The sequence below is a fragment of the Typopeltis vanoorti genome, chromosome 9 (genome assembly GCF_054136105.1).
Source record: "Typopeltis vanoorti isolate ZY-2024b chromosome 9, IOZ_Tvanoo_1.0, whole genome shotgun sequence".
Taxonomy (NCBI): domain Eukaryota; kingdom Metazoa; phylum Arthropoda; class Arachnida; order Uropygi; family Thelyphonidae; genus Typopeltis; species Typopeltis vanoorti.
The window spans coordinates 68,315,659-68,330,000 of NC_143557.1; the positions used below are offsets into that span (position 1 = coordinate 68,315,659).

Below are 14,342 nucleotides of genomic sequence, written 5' to 3' on the forward strand. Positions count from 1 at the left end.
CGTCGCCCGGTTAAACAAGGCCCCCGTTGTTTTCGCCAGGGAATCAGGGCGAACAGCAAAAAGTCAGCTACTGGAACAAATCTGAAAACAAACTCCAACTCAACATCACCAGAGTTAAAGATTGGTACTATCAATGTAAGAAGCCTGAATGGCAAAGAAATAGAGCTAGCTGAGGAACTAGATAAGTAAAAGATCGACATAATAGGGGTGACTGAAACAAAAAAGACCAAAACTGGTGAGATCTTTCTGAACAATAAATACAAAATGTTATATTCAGGCAATGACAATCAAGGAAAAGGAGGAGTAGCCATAGTATTCAACACAAAATACGAGGCTAATCTTCTTGAATGGCAGTCAGTCTCAAGTAGAGTAATGTGGGCAATTATGAGAATGGGGAACTGGACAATGAGACTTATTTGTGCCTATGGTTCCACAGAAGGTTCTACTAAGGTAGAAGTGGAGGAATTTTTTGAGGCTTTAGAAAAAGCCACTGATACAATGAAAAATGAAAAGTTGGTCCTTGTTGGGAATCTAAATAGTAGAGTAGGAAATGATTGTGAGACATATAAAAATATTTTGGGAAAATTTGGAGAAAAGAGCAAAGCTAATAATAATGACAAATATCTGTTGGATTTCTGCTCAGGACATGGACTGGTTATTACTAACACCATGTTCCAACATAAAAATGTGCACAAATTCACATGGAGAGAGGAGGCTAGGAATAAGAAAAGTATCATTGACTATGTTATTGTTGATAGTGATGTTTTCTCCCTGGTGCAGGACACCAGGGTGTACAGAGGATTTGAAATTGGAAGTGATCACTATCTAGGCTTTAGCAAGATGAAATTGAATTTCATATTGAAAAGAATAACATGTAAGAAAGTTTTAAAGCGAATAAAAGTTGAGCAGCTCTCAGATGTGAACTGTAGACTAAAATACACAAAGATTATTGAAGAAAAAATGAAAGAGTTTGAGAACAGGAATCAAACCTTGGAGATTCAGTGGCAAGCCTTGAAGAAAACATTGATTGATTCTGCCAGAGAGGCATGTGGTGAGGTTGTCTGCAAGGATAAAAAAATCAGAATGCCCTGGTGGACACAGGAAGTTAAAGAGGCAGTGAAGGAAAAGAAGAAAGCATATCAAAAGTTCCTGTCAAATAAGTCAGCTTGTGCTCTTAGAGAATATAGAGACAAATGCAAGAATGCTAAACACTGTGTAAAACTAGCTAAAAAAAGTCATGAGAGGACTTTGGCAAATATACAGAAAATAAATATCAAGAAGGTGGCAAAATATTCTGGAGGTTGTTGAAGAAGCTTAGGAATGGAGGAAAGAGTGCTGTGAAAGGAGTTAGAGATGATAACGGTGACATGAAAATGGGAGAAAAAGATATCCTTGAAGTATGGAGTAATTACTTTGAAAAACTTTGAAATGAAACAAGTAGTGATGACAGCGCAGTGGTAAAAAACACTGACCAGGCATGCAGTCAGGAATACATATCCATACTTGAAGTAGAAAAAGCCATCAAAGGCTTGAAATGTGGAAAGGCAGCAGGAGTAGATGATATTCGACCAGAAATGCTGAAGTATGGTGGTGTGAGAGTCTTACAGTGGCTGCACTGCATAGTTCAGAAGGCCTGGACAGAGGGACGAATTCCCGATGATTGGAGTAGAGCTCTCATAGTACCCATATATAAAAAGGGAAATAAAACTGCATGTGAGAATTACAGAGGTATTTCCCTACTGAGTGTTCCTGGCAAGATCTATGCAAGAATACTTGAGAAACGGTTGAGAAGAATTGTGGAAGAAAAGCTTGGTGAAGAACAAGCTGGATTCAGGCCAAATAGAGGCTGTCAGGATCAGATCTTCACTTTACGACAAATAGTTGAGAAAGCATGGGAATATAACAAAGATCTGTATTTAAGTTTTGTCGATTTGGAAAAGGCATATGACAAGGTGCCAAGAGAGAAGCTATTCAATACGCTGCAGTTATATGGTGTCAATGGGGCATTATATCAAGCAATACTTAGTCTTTATTTGAGTTTTAAGTCAGCAGTTAGAACTGAAGGAAGTACAGGAAGATGGTTTAATGTTAAATCTGGTGTGAGACAAGGATATTATTGCCTCTGTTATTCATTATCTATATGGATCACATTATGAAGGAAAGTGGTATTAAACATGATATCAAAATTGGAGATGTTAATGTCAGCTCTTTGCTTTATGCGGATGATGTTATACTTCTAAATAAATCTGCTACAAGTCTGCAAGATTCTCTGACTAAATTGAATAGCTGTTGTAATAGATATGGTATGAAGGTCAGCAATAAAAAGACAAAGACAATGAAAATAGGCAGAATCATTGAAAATGTCAACTGTGTTGTGAATGAAGAACCTGTGGAACAAGTAACACATTTCAGCTATTTATGCATGATTTTTACTGAAGATGGTAAATTAAATATAGAAATAGACAACAGAATCAGCAAAGCTGGTATGGTGGGAAGTAAATTGAATAAATTCATATGGAATAAGAGAGAAATTAGTCGGAACACTAAATTAGCTGTATACAAGACAGTGTTCAAACCAGTTTTAACTTATGGATCTGAGAGCTGGGTCAGAAGTAAAACACTTGACCAAAGACTAGAGACCACAGATACGAGAGTCCTGAGAAAGATTATAGGCGTGAACAGATGGCATCAATGGCAATATCATATTAAAAATGAGGATATTAGGAAAGAACTTGACATTATCAGCATCCAGGAATGCGTCAGCAGAGCTAATCTCAGGTGGTATGGTCACTTAAACAGAATGGGCGAGGAAAGATTAGCAAAACGAGTGTTCTCTGCCAGGTTGGTAGGAAAACGACCCAGAGGAAGACCAAGATATAGGTGGATTGATACGGTCCAAAGTGCCTTAGATGATAGAAATATAAGATCAGATAATGTTGGAGTCTTGACAAGTAACAGACTGATTTGGAGGAAAATTGTAGATAGGAAATTAATAATGATGTAAATTTTACATGTAGTACTATCATATCCTGTACACCCCTTGAGGGTACATAGCAGGAATTTGATGATGATGATGATGGATATGACACATCAATATCTTATTACCTGGACATACCCTCAGCAGAGAAAAAATTCTTCAATTTCAAAGATGCAAATTGGCATTCTAGATGTCTTAGTAAGAAGAAGAGAATGATCTCCCTCTCTACATATAGAAAAGAAATTCATTCATCTGTTCAATACAGATAATACGTATGTGTTGTGAAAATGAGTTGAAAATCGTTATCAGGGCATCACATCTCAAAGAACAACAGAAGTTATAGGTCACTACATATAAAGCATAAAACAAAAACGCTATCTTTGAAATGATACAACTGCAAGATAAGACCAACCACACAAATGGAAGCTACCCTGATGTCTCTGAAATGTCATTACTACTTCAGGAGACAAATGACCTATATCAAATAAAAGAGTCATCCAAAACTATTCCAAATGTTTAAATAAATAATAGTAGATTTATAGATTTTCTACACAATCAAAGTTACAAGTCTGGTGATATTTTACTGGATTCAAACCAGCACTTCCTAAAGACAAACTTCAATTTTTGACACATCCAAGAGTATATCGAGTGCCTTATGCATGTAACCTGGCCCATTTTGAACAGACAGAAAGAGCTGTTAAGTTCTTCCTTGCAAAAAAATAAAATAAATAATACTATGATTGTTATTGCAAGTCAGAATTAGCAGACCATGCTATGAGCATATTCATTTAATTCCTTCACATAGAATTAAATGAAAGAAAGCAATGCTAAATAAAATACCTTATGAATCCATGCCATTTTTGCAAGGCAATGAAGCACACTCCTAACTTCAATAAACATGGTTGCATTACTTTATATGCTTTTATTTCATTTCCTAAAATTTCATTAAGAATAATGGTGAGGGAAGCAATCTGATGTAAGATGAAAGCCAACAGAACAAAATATGTAGATGACTGTTACAGGCTTTTTTTTTTTTTTTGTGGGGGAGGGGGGGGGGGGAGGGGAAGAGTACAAATGGAGCTACACTGACAAATTAGCTCAATGAGTATAGGAAGATTAATCATTATTGAAGATTTCAACTATGGAGATAAAACTGGAATGAGAAAAAGGAAGATAGATGGAAGGAAATGGAATTATGTAACTACTGAGAGAATTATCTAAAACAGCACGTGAGAGAAAGGAACCAGGGTTTGGGTATGTTGGATCCAGCAACAGCATAAGAAAATTTGTTCATAACCAAAGTAACCAGTTTGGTCTGATTGGCAAGAGCAGTCGTGCAGTCTTTAGATGGAAGAGAGCTAAGCAAGTGAAAATTTCAATTAAGTGAAATTACAGATCTGGTGATTATAACAAACTCAGATAGCAGCTTGTAGAAGTTCCATGACATAAGATACTGAAAGAGAAACAGTATTAGGAAAACAGTATTAGGTAGCTTATCCAGTGTCAAGAAGATAAATCAGGTAGGAGTTAAATGGATAAGTAGCATTATTAAGAAGGAGATGTAAAAAAAGTTCTGGAGAGAATATAAGGAGAAACAAGATGAGTAATACAAATTAATAATTAATTATTAATACATTACAAAATAACAAGCACTTTCACCATACAATGCAAACTTGCAAAGAAAGTATTCAGTATTACTAGATTTGAGAACCTGATACAGACTACCTTGATCTTCAATTTCAGTGGAAAAATTAATTAAAGCACAAGCAAAAAAATGGGTGACCACAATGACATTGAAACAAATAATTAGAATAGGGGAAGAAATGAGTTGAGTACTCAAAATGAAATCCCCAAAGCAATCTTTACCATGTGGCAAGTAAAAGAAAAAAATCATTATGTAGAAATAACCTTGATAAATGCTGAAGGTGAAAGGAATTAGTATTATACACGAATATTGAAGATGTTTAGGATATTAAGAAATCTCAATGTGAATACAGGCATGAGAATGGATGTTATTAGCCCATATGTTATTACAAGAAAGTATAACAGAAATGGTAGTGTCCCTAACCAGGCTTTTCAATTTAAGTTGCAGCAATAAAGGTTACAAGAGAGAGAGAGAGATGTAGCAAATTATAGACTGGTTAGGGTTAGGGTAATAGAAAAGCTGGTTATATTCAAAATTCAGGAATGTGTGAACAGGAATATGATATTCCATGGATAACAGCATAGCTTTGTCAAGAAGGAGATCTTGTCTCAATAAATCATTTCCAATAGTCAAGTGACAATTAAGTTGGATAAGAGCTACAACATAATGTTAGATTTTTTTTCCCAAGACTAGTCTCAAACTCAAGGGAGCTACAGAAGCTTGTCCAGAGCAGGCTTCTACAAAGATTAATGCCCTGGTGAGATTCAAATCTAGACCCTATTGGTTAGAGCAACGTTTCCCAGATTTTTCCTGCAACGGAACACTTCACAAATCCTGAAATTTTCACGGAACACCTTGGTTATTTTGTAATGTATTAATAATTAATAAATTACAATATTAATAATTAATTACAGCATAATCATAAAGAGTATTAGTACACTTATGTATACGGTGCGACATGTCGACAAATATAAAATTACATTTAAATGTAATTTTATATTTGTCATATAAAATTTAACTTGCTTTAACATATAAAATTTAACATATAAAATTTAACTTGCTCTTGTTATCATTCAGTTATCAATCACTGGACTAATGAAATCTTGTAGCAGTAATTAAATTAATTTGTGCTGATTTTCATTGACATATCCCATTCTGATCACCAAAAATTTGTAATATTATTGTAAGTACTTATGAGTGAATGCAGACTTTTTCTCTTGTGTGCTGGTAGTTTTCCCCTCCTTTTGTACATCCTGGAGATTGCTTTGTAGGCTGGAGGTGGATGAATTACTATCTGTTGTTGCGTCACAAACACCTTCAAATAAGAGATTTCTTAACACCAAAATTAAACAAAGTCCCTTGTCTCTTATTCGTATTAAAATCAGGGGCGAATGTTGGTCTTGAAATTCACGCTTGCTCTTGTTATCATTCAGGGAATGAGAGGTGTGATTGAAGTCTGATTAGCGGAATAATGAATTACTGACCATTTAAAACTATGTACAGGTAACCCTCGTATAACGCGAATGTTAGGTTCCGCAGAAATGCCTCATTATATAAATCACGTTATGCGAGTTCTCTGATCACATAGAAAAAGTAGGGCTATGTTCCAAAATATTTTTTTTTTTTTAAATTATATAAACAACAATGACATATCCAACAAAAAATATATTTTTTATCTAATTCAGGTAATTCATGTAAGTTAACCCCTTAACATACAAAGACATCTGTGACACGTCTTTTGTTTATTGCACCAAAACTGATTTTGAATTTTGGTTTCACATATAAATACAACCGAATATAGATGCTAGATAATCTAGTGCCTATTTCTTTTCAGCCGAGAAAAGTTGCCAATGGTGTGTATTGGCTATTTCGTTTGCGTTTGCACAAATTCATCATTTTTTTCAAATAATGATGAATTTGATCCAGCAAATCACCCTCTCAAATCACAATCGCTTTCTGATTTTTAATTGGTACGTTAAGGGGTTAAGAATATAAACTATGAAACAAATACATAGTATAAAAATTACAAATTGTACTTAAACTTCATTGCACATAATGCATAAATGTTTTAGGCAAAATAAAATTGTGCATATTTTAATCTTTCATAGCACAAGGATTTGAGGATTGGTTAATAAACACTGGTTTTGTCATGTAATCACCTGATGCATTACTACAAAACAGTAGAGTAATTCTATCTTTGAAAACTTTGGATCCAGGAGCTGATTTTTCATTTTTCGAAATATAGGTGCATTTTTGCACTTTTTTCCAATATAACCTGGATTCATCTGCATTGAACACCTGGCCTGCACTATAAATGTTTATAAACTTTGAGAATTTTTTGTTTAATAAGATTTCCATCCATAGGAATTTTCTTTTGAGGAGCAATCTTCTATCGAAATCATTAGAGATTTCTCCATTAGTATATCGCATACACGAGCAATGCATTTTGCACTTATCGTTGACCTAGCAATAAACACTTTCTCGGATTTTATGTTCATTTTGTTTGATTGTTTGAATTGTTGATTCTTTTAAATTCAAAGTCCCTGCAAAAACTCCTGGTTTTTCTCCATTTTTCAACCGATCCAAGATTTTGAATATTTTTCTTCGAGAAAAATTAATTTTGGTTTCAATGTTGGTTTTTCCCTTTCGTTGCATTACTATAAAAATAATTTTTTTACACAAAAAAGCAAGCATTACATATTGTATGTAACTCGCCAGAAAATAAAGTGCTCAGTTTGAGATGAACACACTTATGATTTCTAATGCACTTTCCTGGCAGAAACGAGGACAATTTTCAACAATAAACGTTTTATATGGTAAACAATTGAGGTATACATGTGTGCTAAAGGGCATTTCCCCTAACATAAATTTGCTACTTATAATACATTTATTTTACAAACTATATTCATCTTTTTCAATTTAGCTACTTGAATACAAATTCTACCCTACAGTTCTTATTTATGAACTGGTCAATAACATCGTCATAAAAAGTTGGTTGTAACTTAATTTTCCCAAGCAACACGTACACTTGTAAAGGCTGGCTGAAGCTCATTGGCTAGAGCTACTTTGACTGCTTATGGCCAGTGTTTAAGCAACAGGGTGAGATGACGTGGAGGAAGTGGAAATGGCTATGTGCGTGCATGAAATTACAGTGCTGAAGCGAGGACCTGGATGCTCCCACAACCGAGCAAGCCAAGGTAGCTTGACTAGCGTTGGCCTTCGATACACAACACAAAGCTCAATTATTGCCGAGCAAGCTTACAAAAATAAAAGCCTAAATAGAATGCTTATAAATGCATGCATTTATTAACAAATAAATATTACTTCTTTCTCAATTAATGAGCTTGCGCAGAGCATAGCAAGCATGGAGAATTCGCCACTGATTAAAATTTAAATCTGTAGGCCTATTACTTTTAAAAAATCACGGCACTGCAGTTTCGAAACAAACACTTTCACCCTACAATATGAATTTGCAAAGAAAGTATTCAGTATTACTAGATTTGAGAACCGGATACAGACTACCTTGATCTTCAATTTCAGTGGAAAAATTTTCTTTACATTTCCTTGCTGATTGGCCACTAACATTTGCAAACACAGGTGTTATTTCGTTCAGTTTTGAGAACAGAGGATATGCTGCCCATTGTTGTAATCGGCTTGCAGGCAATTTTTATGACCGGTCATAAACAGTGGTATTTCCTTTCCTGAATTACTTTCAAGTTTAAAAATACACATCTTGATCATTGACATCACGGAACACAATTTGAGAAACCCTGGGTTAGAGAGTGGGTATGCTATCCACTTAGCCAACTAGGTGGCAATGCAACACTTTGCAAAGACATTCAGTATGATTCTGCATGGAACGCTATTATGTAAGCTGGAGCAGTGGAGATCTGCTCCATGATCGTGAACATGCTGGTATGTCATGAATGGGCATTAGAGCGCTGTTGGCATAGCTGAAGAGAAGCAGGTGACCAGTGGTGTGCCCCAAGGTTCAGTACTTGATCTGATGCTATTAAATATGTACATTAATGATACTGAAATCTAGCTATTTGCTGATAATGTTAAGCTGGTGAAGGAAACAGTTCATAAAGATGATGTATAAGTCCTGCAGAATGATTTGAATAGACTAACAGTCTGGCCACAGGATTGTTTTAAAATGGTTAGAAGTGTAAGGCTGTGTAAGTCACACATGCAGAAGTTCCATAATTCATAGCAATATACATGTCCCAAAAGAAGTGTTCTTTGCACTATGAGATAATAAGGCAACTGAAGTCAACAGCTCTATATACAAGTAGCCTAGTCGTGAAAATATTTTGTATTCAAACTTTGTTTGCGTATACTTTGGAAATGAAACAAGTATACAATTTCATGTAGTAGATATTTTAATTAGTAACCAAGTTTTATATATATCTCCAATCCAAAGAATTTTAATATACTTTTTTGATACTCGTATATGGAAGATGAATTAATGCAGAACTCATAACTACGGTATCTTTCAGGAACTGGCTCTCACTGATGATGTTTAATAATGTTTGTCTTTGGGCTTGCTTTCTTGGGGAATAGTGGGGCTCTGTTCTGTAGGGTTTTTTTTTGCACCTATCACTTAGCGTGACCACTAAGTTTCCTGCACTAGCAATTTAGATCAGTACTGATGAGTTGAGTAGTGATCCTTTAGGGTCAGTCAGTGGGATTTAGTGATCTTATAGATCACTCAGTTTTTGGAGAGGTACCCACTCCTGTACTTCAACAGTACCTCAATAAAGATCAAAACCAGTCTGGCTAGTGACCCTTCCCATAATACATAGCAACGCATGTCCAAAAGGAACTATACTTTACATTATCAGATATTGAGGCAAGCGATGTGAAGTCAACAGCCTCTATATACAAATAACTAATCGTGAGGACGCATCAAATGCAAACTTTACAAATCCTTTACATTTAGGTAAAGGATTAAAGAATAATATAATTTCTTTTTAAGTATAATTTACTTTTTACCCAAGCAATATAAAAAAAATCTCTAGATCTTTATAAATAAATACTACCATTCATCACATTATTTTTTTTAATATTTAACTGCAAAAACATTGAAATTAAAACAAAAACTGAAATGAATGTTTTTCCAGTTTAAATATACTGAACATTAGGAAGATAACCTGCAGGAAATTTGTCAAACTTCCCCATGATTTTCTTAGTTGCGTTTTTATATGCTGATACTGCTTCAATGCTTTGTAGTTGGCTTCATCTTGGTTCTATTCTTGAAATACCTAAACTATCCAAAATCTATTATAAATTCAATATGAAAATACAACTCTAATCTCTTTTCAGGTCAGAAAATATGGTCCATATCTTCTCACAAATCTATTCTGCTGACATATGTATTCCCTCTCCCCCCATATTTAACTGCAAACTTATGTAAGATTCGTGATGTTTATCTGTTTGATTGCATTTTTTTTTTTAAAGAAAATTAGTGTTTTATAGTACATTAGCATAACAATTAACACTTTGAGTCCTATCAACGTATATATTGATATGTATATATACTTACAGAAGGTCTAGAATTCAAAGTGTTAAAGTAGATTTTTTGTGTTTTTTAGATTATTTAGTGTTTTAGAACATATTTGTATTGTGGTATTGCAATATTAAATATAGCTTAAAATGGCACCAAAAACACACATGAAACAGAATGCTAACAAGAAAGCTTTCCCACTAAAGATGATATTGAAAATATTCAACCTCTGAAATCTCAGAGATAAAGCAGATTAGAAGACAGACGATACAGAAATTACAGAAAACTGGGCAGCATTTAAAGGAACACAGGGAAAATAAGAAAGTTAAACAGCAAAATGAAAAACAAAGCATGGAATCAGGTAAGTTAGTGCTTAATGAAAATCAGGTAAGTAAAGTTGACTGCAAAAAGAAGGACGTTAATTGATATGCCAACTATCAAATCATCAGCGCCACTAATCAGCGGATTATAACTACAAGTTTTCCCGTGGCAAAAATTAAAAATATACTACATGCAATTGAAAGACAAAAAAGAAAACCAAAAAAGAGATAGTAATTCTAGTAGGTAAAATCAACTTAACTAGTGATATGTTGATTAGATTTTAACAGTACAGATGCGAACACAGATTGATAAGAAAATAACTATTTATTAACTTAAATGTTAATATTTCGCTGGTATTATATCCAGCATCTTCAGAGCACACAAACACAGTTTGTTACAGTAGCGAGACAACTGCAATACAGTGTAACAGTGGGACTAGTATAAGTAATTGTAACATGCAACACAATGACTAAAGTCCTAATTAGGCACCACCTAAGTTAAAAAAAAAATAATAATATCTCACATAAAGAAATCATGGCTCTAAAAGAGCTACACAATAATAACCACATTACCATAACCAAAGCAGACAAAGGAAACGCAACGGTAGTGATGGACACAAGAATATGAAAGTAAAATGCACACACTTCTCCAAGACCAGTCAACATATCAAATTATAGATCGAGATCCCACCAACTCGCAAAAGAATAAGGTGTGCAAATTATTGAACAAAGTCACTTCCTGGCCTAAAGAAACAGTCAACAAGCTCAAGCCCTTCCACGTTAAAACACCCAGGATATATGGAGCTCCAAAAATTCATAAACAAGGCATACCTTTATGCCTTATTGTAGATAGTATAAACAGTCCCACATATAAACTTGCTAAACATTTAGTCAAACTACTAACCACTTGCACTAACAATCTCCCTCTTTTTGTTAAAAATTCTGCCCACCTAAAGAGTATTTTAGAAAACCACACTTAGAAAGTTCAGACTGAATGGTGAGTTTTGATATCACCTTATTATTCACGAATGCACCATTAACTGAAACCCTTAATTTACTAAATTCACAATTTCCCCGTGATATATTTCAGCTATTTAAATTCAAAGTACAGGCAGGTTATTTTACATGGAAAGGGAAAATATACAAACAATTAGATGGGAAAAGCTATGGAATTCCCCCCACCTTAGCCAACTTCTACATAGAACATCTGGAAAAGCTAGCTATCAATACAGCCCCTCTCAAACCTAGTCTCTGGCTATGCTATGTTGATGATGTGTTTGCTATTTGGCCACATGGCCTAGACACACTGAATACATTTTTAGGGCATCTAAATAGCCAGCACCCTAAAATCCACTTTACAATGGAACTAGAAGCCAATAGCTGTCTGCCCTCTCTGGACACATTAATCACATGTCTTCCAGAAGGTTCTCATTCCCGGTTTATAGAAAACCCACACATAAAGGGAGATATTTCACAAACAATCACACCATCACCCTTCTCAACAATATGGTATCTTAAAACACTAACCCACAGAGCTAGAGCAATTTGTTCCAATGACATTGCTCTCAGTGCTGAACTTTCTCACCTGCGTCACAACCTTCCTGACCAATGACTATAATCCCCATAAGATAGATAAAATACTCCTTTCTTTTAGTCTATTTTATCTATATTATTATTTTAGTATTTTATCTATCCATAGGATAGATAAAATACTAAATGCTCCCCAAAAATCCCCCCCCCCACTGTCTACCACAGAAGACTACAACAAAACTGTCACCATCCTATACATTAAAGACTCGTCTGAAAAGATATCTAGGGTGCTTAACAAACACCAACTATGCACCGTATTTAAACCTTATGTGAAATTGGCAACTCTTATCCGTTCACCTAAGGACAGATTCTCTCTTTTATCACATCCAGGAGTCTATGAAGTGCCCTGTTCATGTCATCGAGCCTACTATGGACAGACAGGAAGAACTGTGGACATCCGCCTCAATGAACACAAAAAATGCATCCGGGACTTTCGCTATGGTAAGTCAGGTCTGGCAGACCATGCTTTGGATACCCCCTGCACACAGGATCAAATGGGAAAAAAAAGTCCTGCACAGAAGCTTTTACAAGTCAGAGAGGTTGTTCCTGGAATCAACAGAAGCCTTGAAACATACTCCAAACCTCAACAAGTATGGTTGTATAAATCTACCAAAGATTTGGGCGACAGTCATCCTAAGACCGAATTAATATTTTTTTAAATTTTATTTTTATTTTATTATTTTTTTTTTTTAAACTTAGACGGCACCTAATTAGGACTTTAGTCTTTGTATTGCATGCTATAATGACTCATACTAGTCCCACTGTTACACCGTATTGCAGTTGTCTCGTTACTGTAACAACTGTGTTTGTGTGTTCGAAAGATTCTGGATATAATAAAAGTGAAATATTAGCATTTAAGTTAATAAATAGTTATTTTCTTATCAATTTGTGTTCACATCTATACAGCTAAAATCTAATCAACATGTGCGACGAACACATAAGCCTTCCCACAATGTTAACTAGTGATAAATACAGTATGGAAGAGGATATGAAAAGGTTGTTGGAAGATGTGAGAGTGAAGAGAAAGTGAAAGTCATAAGTATACTACCAAGATATGGCAGAAATGAGTTAAGAAGAAGAGCTATGATGGCAAATGATTCGATGCATAAACGGTGTAGAAAGAATAGATGCAAGTTTTTGGATGTATGGAATGAGTTTGAGGGAAAAATGGATCTGTATAGGACGGACAGCCTACACTTCAATGCATTTGGTATCAAGAGCTTTGAAAAATTATTAATTGCTATGAGACCTAACATAGAATCAGGTAAACTGAATTATAATGGGAGGAATTGTGAGAATGTATGTGTATAAGAGCGACAATGTTACATAACTGTGTTAATGATAGGAATGGGTATTATTATGGAAATAATTATGATGAGAGAACGAATTTTGTGTTCATCTGGTTTGACCTATCAAGCATGCGCAAAGGTGTCTGTATAAGTCTACTAGAAAAGAAAAGAGAGCTGCAGATTGTCTAACTGTGTCACAGCCTACAGAGAAGAGTATACAAAAAAGCATGCAGGTAACGTTTGTCTGTACACGATTGCTAGGTGTATCAGAAACAAAGGGGGTAGAGTGTTTGTTGCCTTGGACAATACACTAGGACATCATATTGTTAGGTATTAGTGAGGCCTGGCTATCAGAAGCAGACATACCAACTGGTATCGAGTGTAAAGGGTACAGTATTTTTAGGAAGGAGAGAGGGTGTGCTACTAATGATATTAGATTATTTGAATCCACTTAAGAGTGGATTGTAATACTATGACTGTAATACTAGTAACAGTTTTTCATGCAGTACGAGTTTTAAACCATTTGGTGTGAGGTGAAGTCAAATGCCATCAAATACATAGCTGTTATAGACCTAGCAAATTGGTTGCTAGTGGCAAAGAAATGCATTACCAAATAAAAAGATGATGGATGAGAAACAAGTAATCATAATGGGGGACTTTAATTATCTGAACGCTGTGCATAAGGATGAAGTCACTTATGAAAATTATAAGCAGCAGGTTAGAAAAGTCAAAAATGTTGTATGGAAAGCTAAGTCTGAGTGTGAACAGAATATGAAAGAATAACTCCACTGAATGCAGATGGTATGAGGACGATGGATGCAGAAGAGATTGTTGAGCTAATACATGCCCATTTTGCTAAAAGCTATCAACCTGGTATATGCAACATTGAACTCACTGCTACCTCGTCAGTGGATGAAGACAATCAGGTGTATGAGGATGAGGTATTATAGCTCTTTCACAAATTGAATAAGAACTTGTCAATAGGGACTGATGGGATATCAGCAGAGATGCCAAA

At 35.0% G+C, this 14,342-nt stretch overlaps 1 protein-coding gene across 1 annotated transcript in view; it reads right to left on the reverse strand.

Moving 5' to 3' along the window:
• The window catches only part of LOC150103126 (E3 ubiquitin-protein ligase AMFR-like), a 294,346-nt gene that overhangs the window by 235,956 nt on the left and 44,048 nt on the right, over positions 1–14,342 (reverse strand). The window lies entirely within an intron of this gene.